Genomic DNA, 14700 nt, shown 5'->3' with positions numbered 1-14700 from the left:
TTCTGGCGATATTTGATACTTTTCAAGATGCAAATATCAGGAAAATACTGTTTACTCTGCTTTGGGATAAGGAAGCAAGTCCTTTGAAGTTTTTCGGAGATCTTTCGATGTTATGTGTTTATCTAATATCTATATAGTTAGCATGTACATGTACAATATACATCTTGAATTTGTCAGAATCTAATTATTCGAGTTTGAATCGAATCATTCGAGTAGATGACGTCAACCTGTCATAATTTAACGTTAACCTGTCAGAATTTGATGTTAATCTGTCATATTTTAACGTCATTTGGAAACAGATTCTTAATTTGCAATCAAACGGGTCGAATGATGATCATTCATTGTGATTTTTTAACGGACATGGAATGATTTACTAACGTTTCAGAGAAAAATCAATATTTAAGTTTAATTTAATTGAAATACGCACGATATCAATTTTTAATTGAACTGATGTTATCACATTTTAAATAAAAGTTTATAAATAAAGCTACATTCGCAAACACTCCAATGCAATAGAATAAAAACGAAATCAACTATTTGCTTAGCTCTTATGCTATTAAATGAACGTGCGTGTACGCTGAGTGCGCGTCTTTGTAATTTTTAACATCTATCTATAGTTTATTCATAAAAAGAAAAATTTCTATGGTTATAAAATATCGAAATGAGTACATTACTACAAAAAGTTGTAAGTTGCAGTCACCAAAATGCGATTACAATGTCGGATAATTAATGTTATGTAGGTACTACATAATTATGTACTGCACGATTCAATTAAAAATAGGAACGTTAACGACCTTTGTGTCTATTTGAAAAATACAATTTACTTAAAAAAATCCTTTTTGTATTTCAATATATAATAAATTTTATATAAAAAATAGAAAACGAAAAACCGTTATTCCTTTTCTCCAAGAAAATTAATTTGTTTGAACGGTTTCCTATGACGTCACAAATCGATCCCAAGCTTATTTGAATCCTATGGTACCTTAACTGACATTTTTTCTAGCCCTAAATTTGGGCCGAGACTCACCTTCTAAAAACACTCTACAAAGCTTTAGTGCTATTGCCAAATTAAAAATAGTACTAAATATATATTTTGTCTACATAGGTTTATGGATGGAGGCCTCTAGACCACTAAATACGATAAATTTCGGCTAAAATTTGAAACGTTTTGAATGCAGTTATGAAAATTTAATTCTTGGGACAATTCACAAGAAAAACACAATATATTTTATGTGAATGTGAAGAAAAAATCTAATAGTATTTCTATCGCTTTATTATATACTTAGGTATTCAAATATTTGACAGTTGTCACAAAAAAGCGCGGTTTTTTGACAGTTAGCTACTTAACTTTTTTATTTTGCCGCGTTTTTATCGTCACTTACTCACTTAGTGTACTGGAGGCCTCATAGTGATAGAATTGGTGAACGAAGTGGCTTATTTCGGAGAGTGCAATCCAATTTCTTACTTTTATACAAAAATCGCATACCAACTTGAAAAGAGGAAAGTTTGTCGAGATGTGAGTACAGAAGGGAACAGTGACACAGTATTACAATATTTAAGAATTGTTATACTGTGACAGTGATATGCTATAAATCACTGTGATAAATAACAGTGAAAATAACGGGCGGTGTTTATCTAGTCATTTATTATATATGATATTATATTAAATTAGAAAGTGGTAATTATGTGGACTATTATGATCTCATCGTGTATTTGAAAAAAAAAATCAAAAAAGGGAGTAGCTTCAATAGGTTTAACAGTCTCTAATATATAAAAGCATTACTTGTGCACAAAATGTTTTTCAGCTGTAATAAAATAAAAAAAAGAAAACACTAGTAGTTAACTATTATTACTCAGATCTTTTAAAATTGTCTACGATAAGTGTTGTGAACAAAACTGTATACTTTACTATGTAAAATACTATTTATTTACACGTTTTAACTCGAACCTTATATTATTTAGTTTGCATCCAACGCTCTAAACACGAATTATACCCCTTTACTACACCCTTATACCTAATTATTATTATGTACGTTTTACACTTTTCTATAAAGATATTCGTAATATGTAAGGATATTAGTATTAAATTCATGAATTAAATGTATATTTTGTAGAGATTGTATTATTAGTATAAAAATATTGTCGTGTTGTAATGTCGTGGCATTTATATTACTAAATAATTTAGGATTTTATGTATTGGAATATATTATATGTGTGTCGTACCTAAACGTCTTACAGCTAGCGCGCAAGAGCAACTTTTGTCTCTCCCATCAACTCCATGGTCGCTACGTGCGCGCACTTTCTTACTAGCCTATAGAGTTGATGGGAGAGACAAAGTTGCTCTTGCGCGCTAGCCCTTACTACTTTTGACAGACAACAGTCGAACGGTAGGTGTAGATTGTAGGATAAATTTTAAATAATCTTCCGAATTTTGAAATATCAAAGTACTTTTTTTATGTTTAATATGATGTCTTAGGATAAATTTAGTGCAATTGTGGAAAAGGCCTCTGGAAAATGATAGAAAGACTGACGTGTCTTATAAGAGATATAGTGTAAAATTAACGGGAGATGAAGGTGTACATTCTTTACTGAGATCTATAAAAATTATTCCCAAGATGTTTTCAGTTACAGAAATGAAAGGTATTGGAGTTTATAAGACACTAGCTTTGCGCCCGCGGCTTCGCCCGCGTTTTCGAAGAAAAACCCGCATAGTTCCCGTTCCCGTAGGATTTCCTGGATAAAACCTATCCTATGTGTTAATCCAAGTTACCCTCTATATATATGCTAAATTTCATTGTAATCCGTTCAGTAGTTTATGCGTGAAAACCATACATACATACATACAAACCTTTCCTCTTTATAATATTAGTATAGATTAAACATTATAATAAATAAAACGTTCATCGAAGATTCAACACGATAAAAATAACAGTAAAATAATTTTTATAGATCTCAGTAGTCAGTAATATTTCCTGTTTCTATGAGAGAACTTTTGCTAAGTATACTATTCTGATACTTCTAGTTACTTATAGTCGAAAGTAAAATATATGTAGTAAATAATAATTCTATGAAGCGTTCCATACCATGTAGTATTTCATAGTGTTTACTCAGTGTTATTTTAGTAATTTTATATTAATGAAAGAGGATTATTATCAGACGTAGTTATGCTATTTGTGTATTAATGTGCCTCTGAAAACATACAGCATTGTTATGGAAGAAGCAATGTATACTCAACCATAGATACGGAATGATTTCCATAGACTACATACAAACTCTAGTTCCAATTTATTCCGCTAGAGGTCGTCGCTGTCACCAGCAAGGTGATGGGGGAACCAAATTCATTTTTCGAATGTTCCTCCTTTGAAGTTTTTCGGAGATCTTTCGATGTTATGTGTTTATCTAATATCTATATAGTTAGCATGTACATGTACAATATACATCTTGAATTTGTCAGAATCTAATTATTCGAGTTTGAATCGAATCATTCGAGTAGATGACGTCAACCTGTCATAATTTAACGTTAACCTGTCAGAATTTGATGTTAATCTGTCATATTTTAACGTCATTTGGAAACAGATTCTTAATTTGCAATCAAACGGGTCGAATGATGATCATTCATTGTGATTTTTTAACGGACATGGAATGATTTACTAACGTTTCAGAGAAAAATCAATATTTAAGTTTAATTTAATTGAAATACGCACGATATCAATTTTTAATTGAACTGATGTTATCACATTTTAAATAAAAGTTTATAAATAAAGCTACATTCGCAAACACTCCAATGCAATAGAATAAAAACGAAATCAACTATTTGCTTAGCTCTTATGCTATTAAATGAACGTGCGTGTACGCTGAGTGCGCGTCTTTGTAATTTTTAACATCTATCTATAGTTTATTCATAAAAAGAAAAATTTCTATGGTTATAAAATATCGAAATGAGTACATTACTACAAAAAGTTGTAAGTTGCAGTCACCAAAATGCGATTACAATGTCGGATAATTAATGTTATGTAGGTACTACATAATTATGTACTGCACGATTCAATTAAAAATAGGAACGTTAACGACCTTTGTGTCTATTTGAAAAATACAATTTACTTAAAAAAATCCTTTTTGTATTTCAATATATAATAAATTTTATATAAAAAATAGAAAACGAAAAACCGTTATTCCTTTTCTCCAAGAAAATTAATTTGTTTGAACGGTTTCCTATGACGTCACAAATCGATCCCAAGCTTATTTGAATCCTATGGTACCTTAACTGACATTTTTTCTAGCCCTAAATTTGGGCCGAGACTCACCTTCTAAAAACACTCTACAAAGCTTTAGTGCTATTGCCAAATTAAAAATAGTACTAAATATATATTTTGTCTACATAGGTTTATGGATGGAGGCCTCTAGACCACTAAATACGATAAATTTCGGCTAAAATTTGAAACGTTTTGAATGCAGTTATGAAAATTTAATTCTTGGGACAATTCACAAGAAAAACACAATATATTTTATGTGAATGTGAAGAAAAAATCTAATAGTATTTCTATCGCTTTATTATATACTTAGGTATTCAAATATTTGACAGTTGTCACAAAAAAGCGCGGTTTTTTGACAGTTAGCTACTTAACTTTTTTATTTTGCCGCGTTTTTATCGTCACTTACTCACTTAGTGTACTGGAGGCCTCATAGTGATAGAATTGGTGAACGAAGTGGCTTATTTCGGAGAGTGCAATCCAATTTCTTACTTTTATACAAAAATCGCATACCAACTTGAAAAGAGGAAAGTTTGTCGAGATGTGAGTACAGAAGGGAACAGTGACACAGTATTACAATATTTAAGAATTGTTATACTGTGACAGTGATATGCTATAAATCACTGTGATAAATAACAGTGAAAATAACGGGCGGTGTTTATCTAGTCATTTATTATATATGATATTATATTAAATTAGAAAGTGGTAATTATGTGGACTATTATGATCTCATCGTGTATTTGAAAAAAAAAATCAAAAAAGGGAGTAGCTTCAATAGGTTTAACAGTCTCTAATATATAAAAGCATTACTTGTGCACAAAATGTTTTTCAGCTGTAATAAAATAAAAAAAAGAAAACACTAGTAGTTAACTATTATTACTCAGATCTTTTAAAATTGTCTACGATAAGTGTTGTGAACAAAACTGTATACTTTACTATGTAAAATACTATTTATTTACACGTTTTAACTCGAACCTTATATTATTTAGTTTGCATCCAACGCTCTAAACACGAATTATACCCCTTTACTACACCCTTATACCTAATTATTATTATGTACGTTTTACACTTTTCTATAAAGATATTCGTAATATGTAAGGATATTAGTATTAAATTCATGAATTAAATGTATATTTTGTAGAGATTGTATTATTAGTATAAAAATATTGTCGTGTTGTAATGTCGTGGCATTTATATTACTAAATAATTTAGGATTTTATGTATTGGAATATATTATATGTGTGTCGTACCTAAACGTCTTACAGCTAGCGCGCAAGAGCAACTTTTGTCTCTCCCATCAACTCCATGGTCGCTACGTGCGCGCACTTTCTTACTAGCCTATAGAGTTGATGGGAGAGACAAAGTTGCTCTTGCGCGCTAGCCCTTACTACTTTTGACAGACAACAGTCGAACGGTAGGTGTAGATTGTAGGATAAATTTTAAATAATCTTCCGAATTTTGAAATATCAAAGTACTTTTTTTATGTTTAATATGATGTCTTAGGATAAATTTAGTGCAATTGTGGAAAAGGCCTCTGGAAAATGATAGAAAGACTGACGTGTCTTATAAGAGATATAGTGTAAAATTAACGGGAGATGAAGGTGTACATTCTTTACTGAGATCTATAAAAATTATTCCCAAGATGTTTTCAGTTACAGAAATGAAAGGTATTGGAGTTTATAAGACACTAGCTTTGCGCCCGCGGCTTCGCCCGCGTTTTCGAAGAAAAACCCGCATAGTTCCCGTTCCCGTAGGATTTCCTGGATAAAACCTATCCTATGTGTTAATCCAAGTTACCCTCTATATATATGCTAAATTTCATTGTAATCCGTTCAGTAGTTTATGCGTGAAAACCATACATACATACATACAAACCTTTCCTCTTTATAATATTAGTATAGATTAAACATTATAATAAATAAAACGTTCATCGAAGATTCAACACGATAAAAATAACAGTAAAATAATTTTTATAGATCTCAGTAGTCAGTAATATTTCCTGTTTCTATGAGAGAACTTTTGCTAAGTATACTATTCTGATACTTCTAGTTACTTATAGTCGAAAGTAAAATATATGTAGTAAATAATAATTCTATGAAGCGTTCCATACCATGTAGTATTTCATAGTGTTTACTCAGTGTTATTTTAGTAATTTTATATTAATGAAAGAGGATTATTATCAGACGTAGTTATGCTATTTGTGTATTAATGTGCCTCTGAAAACATACAGCATTGTTATGGAAGAAGCAATGTATACTCAACCATAGATACGGAATGATTTCCATAGACTACATACAAACTCTAGTTCCAATTTATTCCGCTAGAGGTCGTCGCTGTCACCAGCAAGGTGATGGGGGAACCAAATTCATTTTTCGAATCATAGCGTTGTGTACTCTCGCCATAGGCGGTCGTTTCAATAAGCATTACTAGTGTACAAGTGTTCAAAAGTTTAAAGTGCTAGTGTGTGAATAATTTAATAATTTTTCAAAGTCAACCGTTACTGTTCGCAATGAATTCGCCACCTAACGACGACTTCGAGGAGCCTTCTGGGGCCCCGAGGGGCTCAGAAGGTCATTGTTCTGCTGCTTCGCCCTCGTCAGCAAGCCGGGGCGACAACAAACGGAAGAAATGTACTTCAAGTTCGAGTGATAGCGACTCGGACCCGGAGGTCGACGTGCCGACGACCAAGAAACAAAAATCGAGTACTGAGGTAACCGCCGATCCTCGGATCGACGTACTATATGCCCAGGTCAGTTTTCTTACAAATTATTTAATGCAGCAACAAAGTGCTCAAAATATAAAAGAGTCTAATAATACTGTTGAAGTACCCGCAACCGAAAATATCGAATTTTTGTCGAATCCATCAACGAGTACAAGCAAATCAATAGATTTAGGAGTTTGTAAAACGGTTTTTGACGAGAAAAAAGTTCTTAAACCCGCGAATGAAAAATTATTACGTCAATTAATCGAGCTTCAACAATTTAATTCGCCAACGTGGCCTCATATTCGCTATTCCAAAGCATTAACGGACATGCTAGCCGCGCCAGGTTTTTGTAGTTTAAAAATTAACGACGAAATGTGTTCTTTAAACAAAGGTAAAGATTTCTTAGCATCAACCGAAGAAATTATGGCCGCGGTTACAAATGCATTATTACAATAGGGCTTACAGGAGCTCATTAATTGGGCCCACAATTGTCAATCAGAACTTAATCCAGATAATCTTTTTAAAAAAATTTCTGACGCGTTTGGTACTTCATCTCCGTCATATAAGCTATCGGAACAAACATTACAAATTGTGTGCGGTAAAAGATCCGAGTGTATCGAAATTAGGAGAAAAAGATTATTAGACGGAATTATGGATAAAAATATTCAAAGCGCGCTTAGGAATATCCCTCCGAGCGAAGAACATTTATTTAATAAGACTAAACTCTTAACGTTTATACAATCGCTAGGCGGCCCTCACTTTTGGTTACTGCCCTCACAATCACAAATTTATAAAAAAACGGAACCACTTAAAAAGAAGTACAAGGATTCGATACCTTCTACTTCCAAGGCTCAATACCGTTCGAATAAAAACGTTACTCGAGATACATTTAAAAATTCGCAAAGTAATTTTAAAAAGACAAATAATTTTAAACAAACTAAAAATAATTCCTTTCGAAACAAAGAAGATAGGAAGTGACTATCCGACACACTTCAGGGGGGGTTGTTTAAAAGCTTTCAAGAGCCGTTGGCAAGCATTGGGCGCGAACAAGTTTATAATTTCGGCAATAGCGCACTTTCGATTACCCCTGGTAAAAAAACCACCATTAATAATGCCAACAAAGGAAATTATGAAACAATATTCAACAACCCCGTCCCCTGCAATGTCTCAATCAATACAGGAGCTTCTGGATCAAGGTGTACTGAAGATCGTCACCAAAAGAACTCCCAGTTTTATTTCAAAGCTTTTTCTGAGGAAGAAAAGCGACGGCACTATGCGTCCGATATTCGACCTGCGGGAACTGAACAAATTTATAAATGCAAAGCATTTTCGCCTGATTTCGCACTCCACGGTTCCCGAGTTTCTCCAGCCAGGGGACTGGATGGTAAAGCTAGACATCTCGTCAGCCTATTTTCACCTGGCCTGCGCCAAGTCTCACCGGCCTTTTATGAGAATAAGTTACCAGCTCCAACTTTACGAAATGACGTGCCTACCCTTTGGCCTAGCGTCAGCGCCGTACCTTTTCTCTTCAGTAACATGTTGGGTCGCGGAGACCCTGCGTGCAAAAGGTTGTCGAGTTCTAGTGTATCTAGACGACTACCTTCTGGTCAATCAGGACCAGTCCAAGTTATGTCGTCAGGCTGCGGAAGCCGTGCGGCACTTGGAATATCTGGGATGGCAGATAAACTACCAAAAATCGGTTTTGACCCCCACTCAAGACTTGGAATATTTAGGCATACGATGGCAGACTGCAAAAAATGTTATGTCACTACCAGAGAAAAGGAGGGACAAGCTGGACAACGCCATAGCTCAGGTTCTGAAGAAACAACAGGTAAACCTTCGAGAACTACAATGCCTTTTGGGTCAACTGAATTTTGCGAATTTCGTTATCCCGCGGGGCCGATTACATTGTCGCAGAATGCAGATCTTTCTGCGTCGCTTCAACAAGAAGAGATCGCGACAGAAACTGCCAATCCCAGCCATTGTGGCACAAGAGATGACGTGGTGGCGCGGAGCTACCCGGCACAGCATGCCAATACACAAAAAACCTGCCACCCATTTCCTGGCGACGGATGCTTCGGACTTTGGTTGGGGAGCCCAATTGAATGGGAAGACTATGTCAGGAGTCTGGTCAGTCCGTCAGAGAAGGTGGCATTTCAACAAAAAAGAGCTATACGCCGTAGTAACGGCTATAGAGGAGAATGTAGAACTGTTGCGCAATGCACACGTTCTAATTCAGTCAGAAAACAGGACACTGATTGCTTATATTCGAAAAGAAGGGGGGACGAGATCGATAGCCTTGTTAACACTAACTTCCAGGTTGTTACAGATAGTGGACCGCTACAAGATAACGGTGAGCGCATATTACCCACCGGGACGGTACAATATAATAGCGGACAGGCTATCACGAGGAAAACGTCCAGCAGAGTGGCATCTATTACCAAGAGCAACAGCGAAAGTGTTCCAGAAGTGGGGACAACCCCAGATCGACCTGTTTGCTACAAGAAAGTCTGCAGTAGTACAGGAATACGTGTCCATAGACTGCAGAGATCTATCAGCAAGTTATATAGACGCCTTCAGCAGGCCATGGAAGTATCAGCTAGCATGGGTATTCCCACCGCCAAGCCTCATACCACGGGTGCTAGCACATCTAAACAGTGCAACGGGAACGTATCTTGTAGTAGTCCCAGAATGGCCGAAGGCGTTTTGGCTCCAGGACCTGAAGGTCAGAGCACTGGAACACCCGTACCAGATCATGAACCTGCCAGAAGTGCTGATAGATGTAACGACACTGTTACCCCCACCACAAGTGCAGACATTAACCCTGAAAGTTTGGAGGATTGGGGGTGGGGCGAACTAATAAAAGATTGGTCAGAGCAGGAAAAGAACCTGTTAAAGAGAAGCTGGCGAGTTTCCACATTATCAACGTATACGCCAGCCCTCAGAAGATGGCTATCCTGGTGTGTCAATTGTTCAGTAAATCCAAAGTGTCCAAAGCCAGCGGATATCGCCCGTTTTTTAATACATCTTAACGTAAATGAAAAATTATCATACAGCACGATACTGGTCCATAAATCAGCTATTTTAACATTCTGCGGTCCTCATATAGAAAAAGAGTCATTTTCAAATTTTATTATTAAACATACCCTTAAAGCAATTGGCGCCTGTAACCCTAAGGCTGTTAGACCGTTGATTATATGGGATCCGAGAACTGTTCTTGAGTGGCTCTCGTCTAACCCGCTAAAGGATACCCTATTTGATATTTCTCGTAGAGCAGCTACGATATTATTACTAGCTTCAGGACGACGGGTTCATGATCTTACTTTGTTAAATATATCGGATAATAGTTTCTTTGATAATGGTGAAAACATCTACCTAATACCAGCTTTTGGTTCAAAAACAGATACTCATAGTTCTCGTCAATCAGCTTGGAAACTTACGAAACATCCGGATAAAAACATCTGTCCAGTCACTTTTGTACGGCTTTTAATACAAAAGAGTTATTCAAAACGTAGTGAAGCTAATAATTTAAAAAACCTATTCATAACATTCGGTAACAAAACTAAAGCTGCTTCCCGTACAGTGATTGGGAATTGGGTACGCTCTGTACTCAGAGACAGCGGAATAAATGCTTCTCCAGGCAGCTGTAGATCGGCGGTAGCATCATTAGGATGGCTGGAGAATCAGCCTATAGATGAAATATTATCACGAGGAAATTGGAAATCCTCCGATACATTTTTTAAACATTATTGTCGTGAAATTGAGCTATCTAATGAAAATAATCGAAATTTGATTTTTAATACTTTTTCATTATCATAGAATATAGATTTTTAACGTTAATATTTTTATATTGATTGAATATTGATTAAAAGTTAAAGGCTACTTAAAATAGTATATTATTTTAATTTGGTCTAAACATAAAATATTGTGCATATTAATTATGTGAAATGATTTAATGATTACAAGTAAGGAAATATTAAAAATGCTATAATATATTGTTTGAATATTATATATGACTTTTATTTTGTATATTTTATATTCATCATAGCGTTGTGTCTTTTTATTTCACCAGCAGATAACAAACACGTCTTCATAACAATGCTGTATGTTTTCCAGAGGCACATTAATATAACGGTTTTACATTACAATAAAACCGATATTATGTGCCGAAAAGGAAAACATACAGCATTGCAGGAAGTCCTTCCTGGTGAAGACTATGATTCGAAAAATGAATTTGGTTCCCCCATCACCTTGCTGGTGACAGCGACGACCTCTAGCGGAATAAATTGGAACTAGAGTTTGTATGTAGTCTATGGAAATCATTCCGTATCTATGGTTGAGTATACATTGCTTCTTCCATAACAATGCTGTATGTTTTCCTTTTCGGCACATAATATCGGTTTTATTGTAATGTAAAACCGTTATATTATTGACGCTTTTTCAAACTTTAAGTACAAATTGTCTTGTAATATAGGTACATTATAATCGTTCTCTTACCAAAAAATTATAACAGGTCAGCTACTCGCTAATAAACTAATTTTTACTTTTGTATATGTATTATAATATAAATACTTATTATATAGACAAAAAATTTCCATTTTTATATAGACGATACTTAAATATGTAATACTATGTTCCTAAGTATGCGAGTTATTTTACGAAATTTAGCTTTATTATGTAAGCACTATTTTTAAGTAAATGTAAATTTTGTATTGCGTATTTGAATACTTTACGATGACAGAATATATGTATGTATTTAAAAATTTTAGCCAAACATAAGAAATATTTTGAGAAATTAAAAACACAAGCACACATAGGAATTTCAAAAATTATTGAAGCAATAAAATTTTAGAACAAATTCCGTCAAATACACAAATTAACAGCAAATAATAATAAATTACATTTGATAGTTCAATTATAAAATATTAATGAACTTGGTACTCCATAATTATTATTAATATTTTAACGTATGATTTTTCATTGGCTTTCGCAGTTATATCACGTTACAATCTGTTACTTTTAAGTAACTGTGAAAATCACATGTAACACGCAGTTCTCAACTCCAAATATGAAATAGCATAACCGTTATTTCTAGTCTGTAGCATAACTTATTTTAATAGTTAAATAAATTGAACTTCAATAGTCAATACAAAAAATGAATTATTGCGATATTTTTGTGTTGCATTTTATAATACTCAGTACTATGCAGAATTTATATTGAATACATATTATTGCAAGTTCTTCTTAGTTTTACAATTTACTTCCTCTCTTAATAATTTAATTAAGAATGATTAAAATCCAACGACTTCCCAAGCAAATATAAGCAAATATAAGCCCTCCTGACACAGGTTTTATATTAAACTTACTAGGAGGGCCCTACTACTCCATATTGTATTGTATGAAATGAATAATAAAAAGTTTTCATTTTTCATTTAAAATATTATGATGTAATAGCGTAGCCAGAATATGTAAGAATAAGTACCTATTTTTGAGGGTATCGTAAATGTTCTAGAAATGCATAGAATAAAATTTTACAATAGGTTTGTCACATTTGTCTCTTGGTGTTTTGTAGTTTCTCAATTATTTGTGTTGTAATAAACAAATGCTGTGGAAATGTGTTTTTATTTTTCGCCCGTGGTACATATTATTATCAACCTTTCGCAACTTATGCCCGGGATACACGAGGCTAGGATAGTAAACTAGTATTAGTAAAGGGTACCATTCACAGGCGCACCCATCCGCTGGATTTGTAGCTGGCGACAAGTCCGCGGACAAATCTGCGTGTGTATGTGTAGTTGTGCGCGGCTCGCGGCTCGGCGCGGCGCTCGCCGTCTGGAGACGGAGAGTGATAGAAGGTGATAGACGTGTAGTGTGTGGGCGATGACGGATTTGTCCACGGATTGGTACGGCTCGGGGCTCGGCTCGCGGTGCGTGTAGTGAATGCCGGGCTTAAGATAGAAAGCTAGTACTAGGGATCACGTACATAATATCCGATCGGGAAATAATTTTTGAAATCGGTCCTGCAGTTCCTGAGATAAACGAGTTCAAACAAACAGCTTTTTGTTACTATATTACTTTCATTTGGAATTGGTTTAGAAAATACATATAAAAGACAAAAGACGTAAAATTGTGCGCTTACCTAGTAATTTGCATACCATATTATTGCATACCCTTTCGTTTATAGAATTAATTTTATAATTTAGATATTCGACGTTCCATTTTACCTAAGAGCAATTAACCTATAGAGTTCTTGTATTAAGACAGAACAAAATACATATTTTCTAATCTACTTACTCTTAGTCAATAACAGCATAAGCCAGATTGAGATAGCGATAGAGTATCTGCACTGTCTTCAAACGTAGCGCGCCGGCAGTCAGTTTGTTTTCCAACCAGCTGGTGGGCTCAGTGCGTCAAGTGTTTTTAACGAAATATTTAGAAAATATAAAGTGTACAGTGTTTCTTTTTATTTGTCAGTGTGCTAAAATAACTATTGTATGTTTAGCAACCGGCTATCACTAGTCAAATGGGAGTTTTGGATAAAAACAATGTAAAAATATCTTTCCATCGGTAAGTGATTTTCAGCAAATTGATAAATATTTATGTTTTAAACCTATTTGAAGGTTTTATCAAGCACTTTTTTGTAATTTTATGTTGTAACTGTAACATTTACCCACTTTATGGGGTTGTGGAATATAAAATAATGAAATAATTTTTAAAAAACGTCACAATAATATCACGTTTGGCATTTTGTTTACCACCGTAGTGTTGTAACACATCTAGCGTATGTTATCGATTTATGACAAAAAATCTATTTCATATTAACGTTGATTTATTTATTTTGTTTCATAAATCAGATTTATATGTAGTTGTTGTTGCAAATAATAGATGTAAATTTTTTACCGCAGGAAAATAAAACATACCACGTGGTTGTTTTATTTGCCCTATGTGTTTTAGTTTTCGTTTGTTGTTTATTAATTTCTCTTTCAGATTATTAATAAATTCATTTTGTTTTAGATTTCCAGAGCTAAATAAAAATGGGTATAAAACGTGAGACATGAGTTGATTGGACGCCGCCACAATTTGCAATATTGTGTTCACTGCATTTCGAGCCTACGTGTTATCAAGATGGATACTCTAGAAGAATTGTGCAATCTTACGCTTACGTTTTTTTTTTGTTCCTGTAGATAATAAATACATTTGATTAAAGAGAGTGAATTTTTATTTTGAAATTTTTTACACATAAGTTACCTACTTTAAATGTGTAACTATGTGAAAATTAAACGGTTGATTAAATGACAGTTCTCATAGATGAGAAACTACTATTGAAATACATACTTAATATACATGCGTTTTCAAAGAAAAACCCGCATAGTTCCCATTCCTGTTGGATTTACGGGATCAAAAGTAATTTTTCCAAATTTCATTGTAATCGGTTTAGTAGTATTCGCGTGAAAGAGTAACAAACATCCATCCTCACAAACTTTCGATTTATTAGTAGGATGTTAGGAAAATGTTTTCATTAGGACTGTCCTTTTATTAACTTGTTAAAATGCTGCATGATTCCTTCATGCTGACTGTGCCTTTCTCCTCACTCCTTTAACTTTATCATCATTTCCTTCTTTATTTTAAATTACATTTCAAGTTTTAAAATTTCTTTTATAATGTACTAACTTTCCGCCCGCGTTTTTAAAGAAAATCCTGCACAGTTCCCGTTCACGTGGGATTTCCGGGATAAAACCTAACCTA

Source organism: Colias croceus, chromosome 28, assembly GCF_905220415.1.
Source record: "Colias croceus chromosome 28, ilColCroc2.1".
Taxonomy (NCBI): domain Eukaryota; kingdom Metazoa; phylum Arthropoda; class Insecta; order Lepidoptera; family Pieridae; genus Colias; species Colias croceus.
Note: the sequence above shows the minus strand (reverse complement) of the source record.